This window comes from Astatotilapia calliptera, chromosome 4, assembly GCF_900246225.1.
Source record: "Astatotilapia calliptera chromosome 4, fAstCal1.2, whole genome shotgun sequence".
NCBI classification, from domain to species: Eukaryota; Metazoa; Chordata; class Actinopteri; order Cichliformes; family Cichlidae; genus Astatotilapia; species Astatotilapia calliptera.
The window spans coordinates 6,559,050-6,577,331 of NC_039305.1; the positions used below are offsets into that span (position 1 = coordinate 6,559,050).

General features: G+C 38.5%; 1 protein-coding gene across 3 annotated transcripts in view; it reads left to right on the top strand.

Moving 5' to 3' along the window:
* asic2 (acid-sensing (proton-gated) ion channel 2) overlaps positions 1–18,282 on the top strand; it is a 412,846-nt gene that overhangs the window by 261,483 nt on the left and 133,081 nt on the right. The window lies entirely within an intron of this gene.

The following is an 18,282-nucleotide window of genomic DNA, read 5'->3' on the forward strand; positions in this document are numbered from 1 at the left end:
TACAATGAAGTAAATGTATTTGTTTGCCCTCAGTGCACTTTGGTGAGTAATATTACAAAAACATGTTGCCAAAAACACCTTATATGGCAGCCTAATATAAATCACTGCACTGGCATCACAAGCAACAGAAATCTATACTTGCATGAGAGCAAATTTTCCTCACCAGTTCAAAAGCTTGTGCTGTTTGATCCCACAGGTGTCAGTGTCATCACAGTGGGTGCATCCTTTTGAGCTGAAGAAACGAGCTCAGATTAGCATTTGAAACACAGACACCGGGTGGGCGGATTCAACAGGAGGCCGTCCTTTTATTGTCCAGCCTCTGTAAGAGATCATTGGGCTCTACCTGCGCTCCAGCTGTTTCTGTTCAGTACTGATTATAGAATGCTGTGCAGTAACACAAAAACACAGCTGACGTTGGGTTGTGAAGCTGATTTATCGAGCATACACATGCTTCTCAGTTGGCACCGTTTCTTGAGTTGGAAACTCAACTCTTTTGTGTGTTTGTGTGCAATTTACTTGATTTATTATTGGAATTACTGCTAATAAATAGTTTTCGAGCTAATCCAGGCTGCTGCATGTGGACAGCAACTAATGGTTATAGTCTTACACCAAAATACATACCACTTTGAACAACTGATCAAAAGTTTCTTACCATATGACTTTATTTTAGTGTCTAACCTGAAATAAAGGCTTTGAGGACCACATGAGTGCACAATTAAACCTCTCTTCATCAACAATATCCAGCAAATTTGATGTTTAAATTAAATAATCTGATAATTTAATCTGAATTTAACCTTCACTACACCGCATGCACGCTATTTACAGTTGGATCTCCCTCCAAGCTAATGCTAGTGGAGGCAAACAATGTAGCCCAGCGTGTGCTTCTGTGGTTTCAAAGCCCAGTTTATAGGACTGGCTGACAAGATATTAGCAGTTCCCCCATCTGCCAAAAGAACAGTGAAGTAGACAGCACATACTGAAGTAATCTCAGCATGTGCTGTCACAGGAGATGAAAGGTGACATCTTATCTGAGAGGGAAAACGTGTACTAAGATGGATTTGTTTCCTCCAAGGGAGGAGAAGTCCTGGGTCAGACTATGATGATGCTGTCAGCTTTCAGGAGATCAGAGAACAGATCGTGCACACAGGAAATTACAATGGAAGGTATTTTTAATGCATTCCAGGTCCTGGAAGTCAAATGAATGAGTATGTCGGCCTTAGAGATCATTAAAAGCATCATGTTGGGGTGTTGAGTAAGAAGACATCGCCTTTAAATTTTTGGCCCTGCAGGGCGCTACTGCACTACAGACAGCATTCGTCTCTGTACTACCTTAAAATGTAACAACTGTGACTACTCAGTAGTACCATTGTTCAGATGCTCAGTGTTATTTCTGTCATTCAGTTTCATGACGGTATTCCAGCTGGTTTTTAACTCTATAGTGAACCTGGAAGTTTTTGTGGACAAAGATAATGCCATGAAATTTACAAAAAAAAAAACAAAAAAAAATTCTTTGCTTAAAGTTAAAGAGGATGATTTTTGATGATTTTTGGTGTTTGATTTCTTACTGAGGTTTTTTTTTTATATCAGTGCCGTAATGTGCATTTGATCATTATGCAACACCTAATAATGGTTTCAATTAATAAAAGATATCTAGGATTATACATCGAAAGGAAAATCTCCCTGAAGTCTTTTTAATCTTGGAGCCTAATTTGGGTCTTTTCTGCTTAACGGAAAAAGCCGAAAAGAAGATGATTCTAAAAAATGTAAGGAGCATAAAAATGTTGCATCTTAAGTGGTTTTCTTAGTAGGATGTTCTCAGAGATTGTTAGCTGCTATCTTGTTGAACAGTATGACATTTACTGAAGCAAAGCAACTGCTGCACACCAACACTATGTTTAAAAAGAGAGGACTTGCTTTCAATGACCTTATATGAAATAAAAAAGTACCTGGCAAATTCACAAATCTAAATACAGCATATTCATATTAAACAAAAAGTGAACCTTAATTTGATGCCAATTTTGAAAAGAAAATGATTTGATGTATTTATATCCAGCAGACAAATTGTTTGAAATTGACAGGCAAAGGTGGTTAAAGTTTTGTTTTTTTCTCCCTTTCACTTACAACATGCTTTATTTCCAAGCACCACGCTTATTTGCACTGTGTGTTCTTTTGTCTTCTTGGCCCATAATTTAAAGTAATAAACGGGAAAACAATTACGCCAGTCTGCAAGTCACTGCAGTCCAAACTAGAGAACAGAGACGTCTTTAGAAATAATTTAAGAAGCAGTGAAATCAGTAAAGTGGTGTTTTGTTTGTTTGCCTGGCTTTGATCATGGTCACTTTTTGGGGAATGATTTTGTGCTGTTTGTGTTGATGTTGTTTTTTTGAGGACCCTTTAGGAACTTGATTTCTGCGACACCCACCACATGTGGTTCCGTATTCACTGTGTCATCCGTGAGTTGTTTTACTTTTAACTCATTATTAATGTTTGTGTTGCTGCAATTCAGAAAATGCAGGAAATGCCTTTTGAAGCTAAATTGGCAAGTGAAACTGATTTCTTTTTTTGTACTCCCCATCTTCACAAATCAACTTTGATGAGATGAAGGTGAGTAAAGCATCTGAGTGAAGCTAGCATTTGTTTTTGTTTTTTTGTGATGGCACTGTATGCGATGTTATTGCAAAGGATTCTGATAAAACTGGCACTTGACCTCCCCATCTCAGTGCTTCTATTTCAACATGAGTCTTGAATTTTCAGTCATTGATAGAAAAAAATTAAAAGAATAATTGTTTTTTTGTCCTCATCTTCAAATGTACATCTTCCCTTGATTTAACAGAAGTGGGACATGGTGCTACTGTATCTATAAGCTTTTTGACGATTGCTAATAAACAACAAAACTAGCAAAATACATTAAAAACTGTTGGTTTGTACATTAAAGAATCAGAATCAGAATCAGAATACTTTATTGATCCCTGGGGGAAAAAATAATTTCCCCCAGGGATCAATAAAGTATTCTGATACTACTCTTAAAGGGAGTTAAGAGTAGAGTTGCTACGCCTTCACATTGACGTGTCCCCTTGGAAACACCAGGAGCTGGAGGATGTGATTGAAGAAAGGGATGTGTAGGTGTCTGAAAGTGGATGGATGAATGGATGGACATTGCAAACTAGCACATGTTAAACTGGTAAAAGAGAAATGTGCAAACAAAGACCTACTGAAAGAATAATAAAATTGTGTGTGAAGGTCTTGGAAACAAATGAAAATGAGGTCTGTAATGGGGCAAATTAAGGGACATTTTTTATGATAAAGGGACCCATTAAACACCATTTGGTAATAATAATAATAATAACCCCAACCACTTTTTTCCGCTTATCTAATTCAGTGAAGGTGGAGCCTATTCAAGCTGCTATGGTGGAAAAGAGGTGGGGTACTCTCTGGACAGGTTGCCAGTCTGTCAAAGGGCTAACAGGGCGAGACGGATAACCATTCACTCTCACATTCACACCTACAACAAGTTTAAAATAACCATTTAACCTCACGCCACTAACCACATGTCCACTGTGCCACCATGTCTGATAATAATAATAATTTATTACTAGTTTTCAGTTTTAGTGTTTGTGTACCATCCCAATCACTACCTCTGAGATCTTGCCAATAGCTCCATTTGTGCTAATTTTTTAACTTGTCCATTTTAAATCCAGAGCCACCTTCAAGGTCATTTAGTGATGAAGTTGTGTACTGATATGTCAGCATCAGCTGTGTTATTATGTACAATGTGTCCACTGTACATAATAAGTCTGGATCAAATGCTTGCAGCAGTATATCCTTGAGACATTTATGTTTCCCCAATACTTTCAAATTTGTATTTCCCGAGCATGTTTGAATATTTGTCATTTTCTGACAAGAGGGAATTCTAATAAATAGCACATATGATTATATGTGCACCAACATGCCCTTCAATACATTTCTTTCTTTGAATATTATTTTGTGATAAAATCATTGAAGGGATTTCTCTTCATTGTTTTTTCATGAGGTTAAAATCCAAAAATATTACATCATACTATCCATAGGATAGGTCGTAATAGCTTTAACCAACATTTTCGTAAGTCAAGCTTTGCTGTGAATATTTTTATCTGTAAGCTTGTCTGTGTGTTCTGCTATAAAATATCAGGCCGTCTGTCAGAAAGATTTTACAGTTCATAGTCCGCTCTTTGGTCGTGGTACGGCAGCACTCGGTGATTTTTTTATCATCAAACAGATTGAAATATGGGCAGCTGAGAGTAAGAATAACTTACTACAACTGGAGAGTTTGTGGCTGTGCATGGTGTATTTCTAAAGTCAGAAAGCATGCACGTTTATTTATCAAGACTGGTGGAATGCAGTATTTTTCACCATTTCAAAATAACTGCAGCTGTTTGACAAGTCCATCAACAATAACTATCATCACCTACATTTAAACAAATCTGTAGGGGAGCAAAAGCATCCTTGAACTTTCCCTTAGGTGACAAGCCCCACTTACAATCCATGAAACCCTAGTTAAAAGATTTCGACTTGATGCTGTGGTCATCACATAGTATTTCTCACACTGTGCAATCAAATATTGGCTCATGCAAATAAACCTTTTTTCACATCAATGGTTGTATTTATGAGCTTTTTATTAAACTTCCAAGGCCTGCAATTCAATAATTTAGCAAATTAACCAAACTCAGCAAGACTCCCATTCCCAGTGGTGACCAGTCTCAGGACTGACAGCCTTATAGTCGCATTTGCATACTACCATTGCAACAGTGAAGCAGTGGACGATTTCAGCCCATTTAGACTGGACCAGAGTTCCTGCCAAACCATCAATATGTGTTGGGGAACAAAATTCTGCCTCTGTGTTCTGTAGACATTTTACAAGACAAGCACATGAGTGATGGGTTAAACTTTCTATCAGTATTTTCCTGTGAAAACATCAGCACTCAAGCAATTGATCAGAAATCAGATCCTGTAGAGCAGTTTATCATGTGCATCCTGCTATTAAACAGACAGCAGCTGAAACAGCGTCTTCAAAACTCCGTGCCTGTTTAGATGCTGATGAGATGTATTTGCTGTTTTGGGGCATGTTGCACTTCAGTATTGTTTCTAAATCACAGTGCGTTCCTCTCCTGCTTGGTGTTATTCCAACGTGTTGCAAAGCTAAAATTGTGCAGAAAGACATGCAATGCTTTCTGCTAACAGTTGTCAGTGCACTCGTTCATGTAAAACCTCGAGGTCCAGCTCTCTTCAAAGATCATTATTTCAACATTATTTCTTTACAGTATCATCGCAGTACAAATACTTATTCACCGGGTGATGCCGTTAAACTGCTGTTTTTAATAGTGACCCTAATAGCATGTTCTTAGGGTCCATTAAGCTTGTTGTTCAAAAACATAGAGCAGCAGCGTTGCTTCATTTAATACCCATTTAGAATAAAGGAACAACCTTGATAATTAATGTTTGTGTAATCTGTATTTTGTCTCTGGTCATTCTGTGCCACTCTTCTTTTGGTTACAATTAATACTTACAGTACTTGTAGTTTTTACTGTTAGTGTTCTGCTTGCAATTGTGCCGACTCCTAACGAATCCTCACTGTGACGATGAAGCTTTTAATAACTATAGCTGCATCTTTAACGTACCAGTCCTTGCCAAGATTTAAAAAAAAGAAATGGCTTCTGTGTCTTTTATATGCCTGGCAAACTTCCGTGTTGTTCTGAAGCTCTATATAGGAAAGACCACTCCTCTGAATTATGTGCAAAATTATCATTTTCTATGTCAATTTTAGTTCTTATGCTATTTTTCATCGTACTTTCATTTTTTGAGAATATCTAGGCTGAACGCGCTAATTCTAGCTAAGTCTTTTGTTGCTACTTAGTTTGACTTTTTTAATGTCTGTTTGCATTGTCTCTTTTAACCTTCAAAGTCTAAAGTGTTTGAATGCCTGTTTGAATCTATGGGAGCTTCTGACAGCATTTTACTGCCACAGAGGAAAAAAATTCCTGATGTGTGACAATGAGTGAAAAACGTGTCTCCTCTTCACCTCCGTTGCAGTTATACAAACAGTGGATGGAGTCATCTGAAAAATAATTGTTTGGTACTCAGCAAAAACCTTTCGTATTAAATGTCAGACGTTTTGTAACTTGAGTGTTTTCAGTTGTTCCCCCTCCTGCAGTGTTTTATGCCACGTACCTAATGGAATAACCCTACACAGACTTACTGTTTGACTTTAATCACACTTATATAAAAAGATAATCATTTGCTCAGACAGTGTTGCAGTAATACACCAAACACCCAAAGCTTTTTAGATAAAAAGGTCACTAAATATGAAGTGCCAAAACATCGAGGTCTTTGTTGTTCTTACAGTTTCTATTTTTAACCTAAAAAGGCCACACACTGGTGTAAACCTAATACAGGTGCCCTTCAACAAATCTCCTTAATGCTTTGTCTCAACATCTCTGACCTTTACAAGTTAAACTCCATCACCTGTATTTGCAAGAGTAAAGACAACATGAGAGGGATGACTACATGTAAAGGCTATAAGGTTAAATACAATAAAAGGAAATAAAAAAGAAATAGTTTCTACATATTTCACATCTACCTGGTATATTTCCGTGTTGCCCTGAGAGTTGTGTACTGCTTCTAACAAATCCCTGTTCTTTCACTGTATGTGTTTGGAGAAGATAATGATGTGTTTACACACAGCTATTCATGCTTCACACAGACTTTTCTGTAAGAGGCATGTGTGTACATTGCATTCTTCTCCATATATCAAGATGTGCAGTTGATATTGATTATGTGTCCCTTATTGTGAGCATCAGCATGTAGCTGTTGCTGAAGATACTGATATAGCTAGCTGAAAGATTTTCCACCTCGAGGGATTTTCATAAGGTAGTGAAGAAGCAGAAGAGGACACAGAAGAACAGTTATCAGAATTCTTTAGGTTAAGCATTGTCAAGCAGATCATGCCCCAAAATATCTACACATCCCACATATAGGCATTATATATAACAGCTTTTGAATGTGTGTGCAAGCCACACATGCATACAATGTGACAGGGACATGATGCCCTACAATAGATCCCAATTTATAGATGGTCACATTGGAGTGGGCTGCTTTTCCTGGCTTAAGCAGCAAGGTTGTTGCCGCTGCTATACTCTGAATTGAGTGTGCTGAGAGAGTTTGCCAGCTCATAGGTTTGCAAGGTGCCTTCACTGTCAGCATAACAAATAATCTGGCTGGACACTGTTTGGAGTGCACAGCCACACTTTTCTTTCAGACGCTCTTTCCTTTTTACTCAACCAGGTGTGGATATTAAAAACAGAAAGAAAAGAAAAGAGATAAAAATATAAAAAGACATTCAGTTTACCAGCACTGACCTGAAATAACTTTTGATGTTCTTTAGGTCTAAAGAACAAGTTCTAGATTAGAGCAGTTTTTCTCACTTCTCTTGTGAGAAGCACTGAACTTTGGTAAGAGCTGCTGCCAGATAATGTACTTTTTACTTTACAATCACAGGCCTCTACCTGAAAAATAATGGCTCATTGTGTGAGTGGCTTTTGAGGTCATGTTAACCTGCTGCTCTTTGGAGTCACACTATATCTAACATGTTTTAAGCATTTCTAATCCATCAGCTTATATGCTTAATTACATTAATAAACAGTTTTTGCACAATATTGTAACAGCTCTAGACTGTCCTTCACTTAGTGCAGGCTTATATGACTAAAAAAATGTGTTTCATTTGTATTTAAGCTCTGTGTCCCCAGAGGGATAGATAGGCTGACAGGGGAGGTCATGCTGGAGCTTCTTCTAAGCAAGACAGAATACATGCTTATGAATGAGAAGGAGGCTCGTGCTGATGACCTGAGATCAACCATTCAAACCAATGGACTGAGCACAAGAGAGGTGAAGAAGAGTGTAGGCAGAATGGAGTGGGTGTAGATGAGTGTCAGGAGTGATTAATAACAGAAGGATAGCAGCAAGAGTGAAAGAGGATGTCTACAAGATGCTAGTGAGACCTGCTATGATGTTGAGGTGGCAGAGTTGAAGATGTTACGATTTTCATTGGGAGGGACTGGGATGGACAAGATTAGAAATGGGTATATCAGAGGGATGGTAGATATACTGGGCAATGGAGGTAGAAGATGGATCTGCCAGAAAGTAGAGGAAAACAAAGACCACAGAGAAGATTCAAGGATGCAGTAAAGAAGTCCAGAGGGTTGCTGTGACAGAGGAGGATGGTAGGAATAGGGTGGGATGGAGGCAGATGAATGCACACACAATGCAGAGCCCTAATGGGGCAGCCGGAAGGAGAAGAAAAGAAGAAAAAGTTTAAATTATTTATCATTGATCAATAATGATTGTCTAGATTTTCTTGAAGTTTCATACCCACGGTGTTCCGGGGAAGAATCCTATAAAGTTGGACAATCACCTGAATGAACACTGCCATCATCATCAAATTAGTATTGTTGTAATGTAGTGGATTAAAAAGACAAAACATATCAAAATACAACAAACTAGAACATAAACAATAAATGATGGAAATAACAAATGTTTGAAAAGATTTAACAATTGGAAAACCCACGAAAATCGACACAACATAAAACTACTATGAAACTATGAAGTACATCTTTAAAGTAGTGACTAGAAACGTTCACAACTGCAGTGCACGAGTGAAAATGGCTTCAGTTTGTCAGTACTTTGCTTAGTATCCAGTAGCCTCTGTTGTACTTATGTAATTTGCTAATCCAAATTAGCATACAACCACAGTAAACTGAGATGGCAAACATTATACCCACTTAACAACAGCATGTTGACGTTTTCATTGTGAGGCTGATGTTTGTGTTTAGATTAAAGCACAGCTGTACTGTGTACCACATCTGTCTTCATGATATCGTCTACAGGCTTCAAATGCATCAACCTTTCAGCAGAGATGTTTGCACACTTGCATCGGGGAGACGGCAGCACCTTTCTTCAGCTCACTGTCACATGTTTATGTTTTTCACTTGTTATGTTTTGGCATAACAAGAATGTGGCTAGGAAGAAAATCCTGAATTAACAAGTCTAAGTTTGATGCACAAGTTCTGTAAGAAAGTTACAAACAAAAAGAAAGTGTTTTTCACAAATATAAATATAACATTTTCAGTCATTTTTAAAATGATGTTCTGCATCACAAACCTTTACTTAATAAAATAATAATTAGATTTAATTTCTTTTCACGTGGTTTCATCTTTCACGTTAAGATCCCTTTTTTCTGAGCGTTGCCCAGCCTTGAAATAACACATTTCACACAAACACAGTTAACCGTTATTTCTGAAATGCTGCCTCCATCATCTCCCGAGCAACCTGGAAAACTGGAAAACTGACCATAGATGTGTCACATATGATCCTGAAATGAAAGAATGTGATGGTTATGTTCTTTTCAAATAAAATGCAAATTGTAAATCTGTTCCAGTCAGTTCAAGCCAGAAGAATAACTTGAGCTCATCTTTAATTCATGGGAGGACTTACAGTGCTGTGCCAGGGCAGTCTTCTTCCTGCGCGCCGCTAAAAGCAGATTCTCAGAAGGGTCAATGTTACCTTAGGGAAACAGCTGGAAGCAGGCTTCCTACTGAATGTCTTCCACAGTTCTCATACTTTCCGTCCTTCCTCCATCTCCCTGAGAAGCATCCACTGTTGACAAGTGTGAGGAGTTTTGATCCTGGGTATTATCTTTGCAGCTCAGCCAGCAAATTTGAAAGCTGCAAGGTTCTTGTACTGTTGTGAGACTCATCAGACATACATTCTCAGGAGATACAGTATTTGAGTGAAACAGAAAACTTGAATGCTGGGTGTAAATTTACTCTGATCTGGGAGGAAAACGATGACTTGCCTGCCTGTTTTAATAGTTTGGCCACAAAGTTCACTAAAATAATTTTCACAGTTAAATCAAAGAGTGGAATCTTGCTGAGGGTATTTTTACTGATGCTGATGACGGTGTTAGATTTTCAGTTCCAGCTACACTGCTGCCTCTGCTGTGCACTTTGATTCAAAATAGCTTATATGCTCTAAACTACCTGCTGGTTAATAAGCTATGGCATGGAAAGAGAAGGGACGTTATTTCTTTGATGTTTGGCCCTAGTTTGAGTTGCTAAGGAACAGCACACCTAGTATTAATGTTGAGCGTGTGAAGATGTAATGACAGGACTGATCATAAAGAGGAATTCTAGGATTTATATTAAGTTAAGAAACTGTGAGTCTTTTTAATCTTGGGTAACTGTTAACGCTTGATCACAATATGAATTCAACATATTATGATTACAAGATTTTCCTTACAGAGAAACAACTTTTTGCATTTACTTGGTTTTTTTTTTTTCTGTGAAACACTTATTTTATATTATGTTGAATATAAATCGAGTGCAGTGTTTTGGCTCCTTCTTTAAAGCTTAAGCTCAGTCTTAGTTTACTCAGTTTCACCCAAAGATGCAGGTAAAAGAGCCCTTTGTTCAAAAGGACCCATCTAAAAGAAATGAACGTCACAAGCGTTTAATAGGTGAACATGTAGAATAGCAAAAAGCTCAATAAATTATGAGCAATCGTGTGAAGTAATTGAGATCTCAGTCTTGACCAAGCTTCTCTAAACTAAATGATTTTTGTCATAATCAAGTAGCCCCAATAAATCACAGGAATTAAGACAAATTAGAGGTACAGTGAAGATGTAATAACATAATTTTTTCTTATTGATCTGCAATTTCAAGACAGAGAGAAAAAGTGTGTGTGGGTTTTTTCCCCATTTTATCTGTTATGATGTGGGTCTTATTGAATCATCCATCCATCCATCCATTTTCATCCGCTTTGTCCGGGGCCGGGTCGCGGGGGCAGCAGCCTAAGCAAAGAGGCCCAGACCTCCCTCTCCCCAGCCACCTCCTCCAGCTTATCCGGGGGAATACCAAGGCGTTCCCGGGCCGGCCGAGAGATATAATCTCTCCAGCGTGTCCTGGGTCTGCCCCGGGGCCTCCTCCCGGTGGGACATGCCTGGAACACCTCACCCAGGAGGCGCCCAGGGGGCATCCTTGTCAGATGCCCGAACCACCTCAGCTGGCTCCTTTCGATGTGGAGCAGCAGCTGCTCTACTCTGAGCCCCTCCCGGATGGCCGAACTTCTCACCCTATCTCTAAGGGAGAGGCCAGCCACCCTTCGGATGAAGCTCATTTCTGCCGCTTGTATCCGCGATCTCGTTCTTTCGGTCACTACCCACAGCTCGTGGCCATAGGTGAGGGTAGGGACGTAGATCGACCGGTAAATTGAGAGCTTCGCTTTTACACTCAGCTCCCTCTTCACCACGACGGACCGGTGCAGCGTCCGCATTACTGCAGCTGCAGCCCCAATCCGTCTGTCGATCTCCGGCTCCCTTCTCCCATCACTCGCGAACAAGACCCCGAGATACTTGAACTCCTCCACTTGGGGCAGGAACTCATCCCCGACCCGGAGTGGGTATTGAATCATACCAAATGGATTTTATTTGCAATATCTAATTACTTTTTTCTTAACATCTTTTTCATTCATTTCATTTTCAGTCATTAAATGCGTTATTGTGGATACTGCAACTAATAATGCTGAGCGTCGCCCTGTAGCCAGGTGAGATATAAAGGTGCTAATTTAGTGGTGATTTGTATTCATTACAGTTGTGAAAATCGATCTCTACAATACAAATATAATACCGCTATTCAACATTGGTTGAAGTTCATAAATGAGAGAAAACTGAGCAGCACCAGGATTTTCTCATCAAACTGTGCTTCGATTGTTTCTTTAAATATTCTCCTCACTCGCTGCTTACAAAAGATTTTTGATTATTTTATTCAGACACATTCTTCTTGTTCTCTTGTGTTGAAGTGTGAAAAAAAATAAATAAATAATACATGCAGTGCCAGTATATCCAAGCTGTTCATATTTTCTTCCCTGTCTGCTTGTGCTTTGTCCCTCCGTGCATAAACCTGTAGCTCTTAAGGTAGACTCGACCTAGAAATACGAAGCTCTGAATAAATTAACTTGGGGTTAACATAAAGTCATCAACTCCCTAAATGACTTTGGCATATGCCATCTCCCCGACTCTCATAAATCCCTGCGTCATTAAAATTGCATTAATTATGAAGTATCAGTGTTTGACAATTCTTTGCATATTCTGAAATAAATTAGTGTCGCATTTGATCAAAATTAACTAAATCTTTTAACCATCAGTCACTGCCACGTCTGCTACATCTGCCGAACACTTCCACTCACTTTAAATCCAGATGACGTTTTGCTCAAAGTTGCACAAAACGAATCACTTCAGAGACATCGTTGTTATTTTGACATACGTTATGGAGATAAGGACAGATGGATTTCCATGGCTGCATTTTAACAAAAGCGTTGACTGCCCTCTGTGTTTTCTCTCTTGCTTCACCTCAGCACCCTCATCTGGCCTGGCTCAGTGTCAGCTCGGCGTTTGCTGTTTTTCCATTAAATCATCTGCCTGAAACATTTTTCATTTCCATTTATTATGCAACAGAATGCATTCAGAGGTAGACCATTAATCCATCTCGCTTAAAAAGTAAACTTTGCTTCTACTGCTCAGGTCAGACAGCTCTGCGGTACCTTACCTACATACTTAATCTTTGACTAAATTTGGATCTCGTTTTGTTTCGCTCTAAAATTACCATGGAAACACAACACCCCTCTCAACATAATTATACTTTTTAACATGTATTAATAAAGGCTATTTGTATGTTTTTTGTTTGCCCTGTGATGCACCTTTTTTTTCTAGTGTGCAGGTGTAAGCATGTCGGATGACTCGATGTCTTGAAGGTTATACACGGCCCATTTGACTAATGGCCCGACTCTCTGTACATGCTCATGCTAATCACTTCTCTGATTGATTGTGGTGCTCCAAAGCACTAATGGCATCATTAGCTGGAACTGTTGTGGCAGTCTCGGCTCTGAGCTTTCAATTCCCTAACAGAGATTTTCTTTATCCTTTCTGTTGTTATTAAGATCCTAGACTAGGATGGGTTCATTTTAAATTTAATTGGCTTTATTTTTAGTAAAGGTGAAAAACGTAGATCCTTAACCCCGAGTGTTGCCACGTTCAGTCTTTGGTCATTCTGTTAGTTAAGCTGTAGCGAGTGTTACCATGGAAACCCTGGAACAAATCCTGTTGTAAGAAAAATGATCAGAAAAAAATGAAGAGAGAGACGGCAAGCAAAGCTGCAGTGAGACTTGTATCATTAGTAAGGGAATGATACATTTGCACCTGGATGCTAATTGTACGTAAACATGATGGACTTTTTTTTTCTTTTTTTGCAGGGGGTAGGTGAGGTCCGGGACCTATAGTGACACAAGTGAAACTTTGCTTTTGGTGTACTTTATGAAATCCTGCCAATCAGAAGAGAAAAAAACAGCTGGAAATTCAATTCTTGATTTAACAAGATTTTTATGTGTCAAAGCTGCAGATTCTGTCTTCCCAGCCATCTTAAATGTGCAGCAGAGTGATTTCTCTCATGATCAATCAGCTGTCTGAGCTCAAAGGACCAACATGCTAATCTTTACCAGCTGTACAAGAGCAAGCTGATAACTACCAAGTCACAGTCTGACACACTCAAGAAGCTGTGAGCATGCATGGTGAGAGTTTTTAATGTTTGCTAGTTGCCCGAAGCAAGAAAGAGAAAAGTTTTAGCTTTATTTGTTGCACATATTTGTGACTGCCTTCAGAGACTTTGCCTATTTTCATGATAGTGTTACTTTATTAATTCAGTTTGTGCTTATGGACTGTATTACCTTGAAAAAAACAAAACAAAGTAATTTCACCTGGAAAAATACGTGACATGCAAAGTTTAAGTGTTGATTTATGGGTAACTTTCAAAGTGAGTATAACTGGGGAAAAACGGACAAACCCATTGTAGAACCCAGCTAGACTTGCTGATTTCATTTGTAGTTTCGATGCAAATAATGCAAATTTAAGTACCCTCATTTTGTAAAAAGGTAGAATTAAAATAGTTTGCTTATTGCATAACAGCCAGCAGTTGGTGCTCAATAAGTGTTATGGCAGAAACAAACATTGTAAATTAGATTTCACTGACCTAAAGTTACCCCCATTACTATTTCTACCAACAGGTCTGGGCAGTGTTATATAACCGTTCACGCCCTATACAACAAAAGAGTGGAAAAGTTGTGAAAAAGTCAACTGTGTCGGTATCAGAACTGAGTACAGTATACCAGAGTATCTCAGTCTTTCAGAAGTAAAGATAAGAATTGGTTCTTCTTTTTTAAGCTTGTGTAGGAAAATATTTCCATCATAAACTTGATAATCTCTAGATACTATCATATTGTAGTAACCGATAGTAACAGTTCCAGACAATTATCTATAAGGGAAAACTCCAGTGCTGAATGAGCATGATCTACTAGCTAATACCTCTAAGAACTCCTTAAAAAATGCATAAAATTAAATAAATAAATCACAATTCTTAAATGGCTCACAGCAATGTTTCAGTAACACTTCTGAAAATGTGTGTTTATGTTCAGTGAGCAAAGATTGTTCACAAATGCAAGTCAGAACTCTACCAGCACCCAAACAAGAGCCAGTAATGCTGCCATTGCCATCTGGATACACAAAATCTGAAAGTCTGTTTGAAAATCAAGAGTACCATATCATGCAAATTAAAGAGAAGAGGCATCATGTAGCTTTGTGGACAGGCTTGAGTAACATGATGTCACATAATTGTCTTTAAGAAAGGCCTTGCTTATTTCTGCAAGACAATGTCAAACCACTAGAGTGCTTTGAGTACTCCGGGAGAGTAGAAAAGCGCTATATAAGAATCAGTCCATTTACCACTGCTAACCAATTTATTTTAATGCATTATAAAAACAAACTGTACAAAATTCAGTTGAATATAGAATTTCAATGACTTGCACATTATGTCTTTTTGCATTTAATTCAATTTCCAGCAATGCTCCAACAATTATGGAAACAGGAATGCTTTTAGTGTTAAGTTTATCCCAGGGTAAGACATCAATTGTTTTCTGTTGATTCTTTGGTGTGCAGACTGAATCATGGCCGGGGTTATCAAAGTGTGTGGATGGCCGCAGGGAGCCATAAAGGTTAGGAGTGTGTTTGCAGAGTGGAGCTGGGATGCTGCCAACCTGTCAGACAGTGTTTAGCTAGTGTCAGTTGGGGAAAATTCTAAGTGTAACTGAAGCTGATTGTGTAATCATGGGGACTGGAGTCCAGCTGGATGAATGACACACCAGTTTTGGGGTTATTAAAACTGGGACATTCATTGAGATGTGTGCGCGCCCACATTTTAAGCACCGTCCCCTTTTTTGTTGTAACTACTTGCTCGTCAGATTTTAAATGTCCTTCTGCTCTGTCTAAATGTGGGCCAGGTGTGAGGATAGATCTAAAGCAGCTGCTTCCCGCTATTTTTAAATCAAAAAAGGTGGTGGTAGTTTAATAAAAAAGAGCAGCAGCATGAAAACAAACCTAATCAACCATGAAGCAGATGAAAAAAAAAAGGATAGTGTTTGCCTGGCTTGCTCCCTTTGTCCTCAAACGAGAAGCTGATTTTGGAGGTAGCACAGGATCCGTTTGAACAACAACTACGAAGAGGTTCAGTGACTGTATAAAATTATGGATACTGGGGGGATAATATCTGATTTTTCACATTACTGTTTGTTGACAGGTCTTGGTCAGTCCCACACACCCCATCTCTGCTGGAGGCTTTAGCAACTTGAAGCTTTACCAACTTGAGGCTTCATTAACCACTATTAGCATTACAAATATGAACGCCTGACTAAGCTGCAGGTGTCAGCTTTGGTTGTTGGTAATGTAGGTGGAAGGATTTGTCAGATTCTGTCCACTTTACTCCAGCAGTCTAAGAGTACAATGTTAATGATGTGCTATAAAATTCCTGATTTATTTTAAGTAAAGAGTTGTGGTTTTGAAAATGAGCAACAAAATCAGTCAGACAAATTGATGTGTTATATAAGATATATGGAACATCATAATCTACTCCCTAATGATGCGGAGAATCAATTAAAAACATTTAGCAGTGGCAGCAGATGTGGCATAAGTATATTGAACGAGCAGGTGAAACCTAACATCAGTGGTCTCTTTTTATTGAGCTGTGCCTCGTTATGTTTCTGTAACCACTGACAATTAATAAAAATAGAGGTGATCATGTTCAGCACAGTTTGCTTCTGTAATGTTGGGCGATCGACAGCACCGGTGTTGTGGGTTCCTCCAGGCCACCCTCGAGCCATCAGGGCTGGAGTCATTCCACTTCCACCTCTATTGATTTAGCAGAAAATGAAGTAAATCTGCTTTTCATTAGCCGGCGAGGAGCTAGTAACCCTCAGTTATTTCTCTCTAATTTTGACAAAGAAAAATATAATACGTACATTTAATAAAATAAACGAGTTCAAAATTCAGATTAAATAATAGCTGTGCTCAGTTTTTATTCTTAGGTTTCTAAATGTGTTCTTAATATTCTTTTTGCACTACAATTGTGTGTTTTTATTATCAATCCCACAGATATCATTAGGGCTTCATGCAATTTAACATTATTTAATCTCAACTTAACACCTACTGTGCAAGTTGAGCTGCTTTTAGACAGTTGCTGAAGTCATTCGCAGTATAGAAAGCTAGTTTTAAAATAAATCTTTCTGACTATGTGCAACAGAGCTCCTGTGGTTTTTTCTTAACACAAAAAACGATGCTTCTTTTTCAGCCTGCAGGCTAAATTACAGCATCTCCATCACTGCTAACTGTTTTCTTGCTGAGACTGTTTTTTTGGTGGCTTTCTTTGAGTGATGTCACCTCCTGCTCCGACAGAGCAGACAGCTGCGCCGTTTACAGGTAGGATGATCACCATGAGCCCTATTATTCTCTATGTGACTCAGACTTTTCAATCAAAATGAGTATGCAGGTGAGTGCAAAGGGCAACTTCTGTAATAGTCGGTCTTGAGTAGAACCAGTTTTTTCTGAATTTGGCACAGCAGACTGATTGCTTATGTTCAATTAAGCAACATGCTGATTTGTGTTTTACTTCAAAAATATACCAGTTATTTATCTCATTCTGTTCACTGAAAAAAGTAAACATTACTTTTAGCTACAAAATTATAGTCCTGTATATGTGACTTGTATATATGTCTGAACACCCCTATGCATTTATAGTCCTCTTCACTAAGACTGAATTTCGTAGCTGAAAGTGGCAGTGATCAATATTCATGTTAACTGATTACTGAAGGTGTTGCTACTGGTAACAAATCCACAGATAACTGCCACTTATCTCACGTCCTTTCAGCTCTACAGTCTCCTTTGTTTGTCTCGGTTTACTGTTTTTAAGCGTCTCACCAGCATTTGTCTTTTGAGCTGCTGCACATGGAGGCAGTTTGTACAGAGTGACATACTTTATCTAAACAAACAAAGTAAAGAAAACCGAGACATACCAGATTTATTTAGCTTAATCCTCAGAATTTTATAGAGCAAAAGAAATGTTGCTTAAAAATACACTGATAAGATTTTGACTACTAATGAGGTCAGTCTTTTTGATTAACAGAAAAAGAGTGACTGCTTGGATAAAAATGGTGTGAACACTGTGTAGGTTTTACAGAAAATGCATTTTAGTGGGTGATTCTAAATGTAAGAATAAGTCACTGAAAAACTTCTGGAAAGTGTCTCCAAGGTCTATAACAGAGAAATGTTTAGTAAAGGTTTAGTCTGGCTTATTTTTACACACAAAAAATATCTAGAGCAGGTGTTGCTATAAACCAAAGAGACTGCCTTCTACAGGAGAAGAATGCCGGAGGACAGTTCTGCCTGCATCAGCTACATCAAAGACACTTTTTGTGTTAATGCAAGGCAGCAGCTGTTTTAAGGTTAAATCAATTAAGCTAAATTGATGAGCACAGCAGCATTCACTACCTTTGTTTGAGTATATGAATTCTTTGATGGGGAACTTGCTGAGGATTTCACTGGAGCCAGTTTTCTGGCCTCAAATGAGCGCCACACCTCAACATGTTGTTATCCCTGACACAGACTCGAAGATGATAGACAAGACCAAGCCAAACCTCTGTCACATCACAAAGGAAGCTATCTCTAGATGGTTCTATGAACCCTGACAACAACTATTAGATGGAATAATGATTAAATGAGCTACTATCATGAGACATCAGTCTTTAAGTTTTAATCAGTAGCTACCCAGGGACTTATCTTTGTATTAAAAAAATAAAAGCTTTAGGTCCAGCTGGAAGATGGAA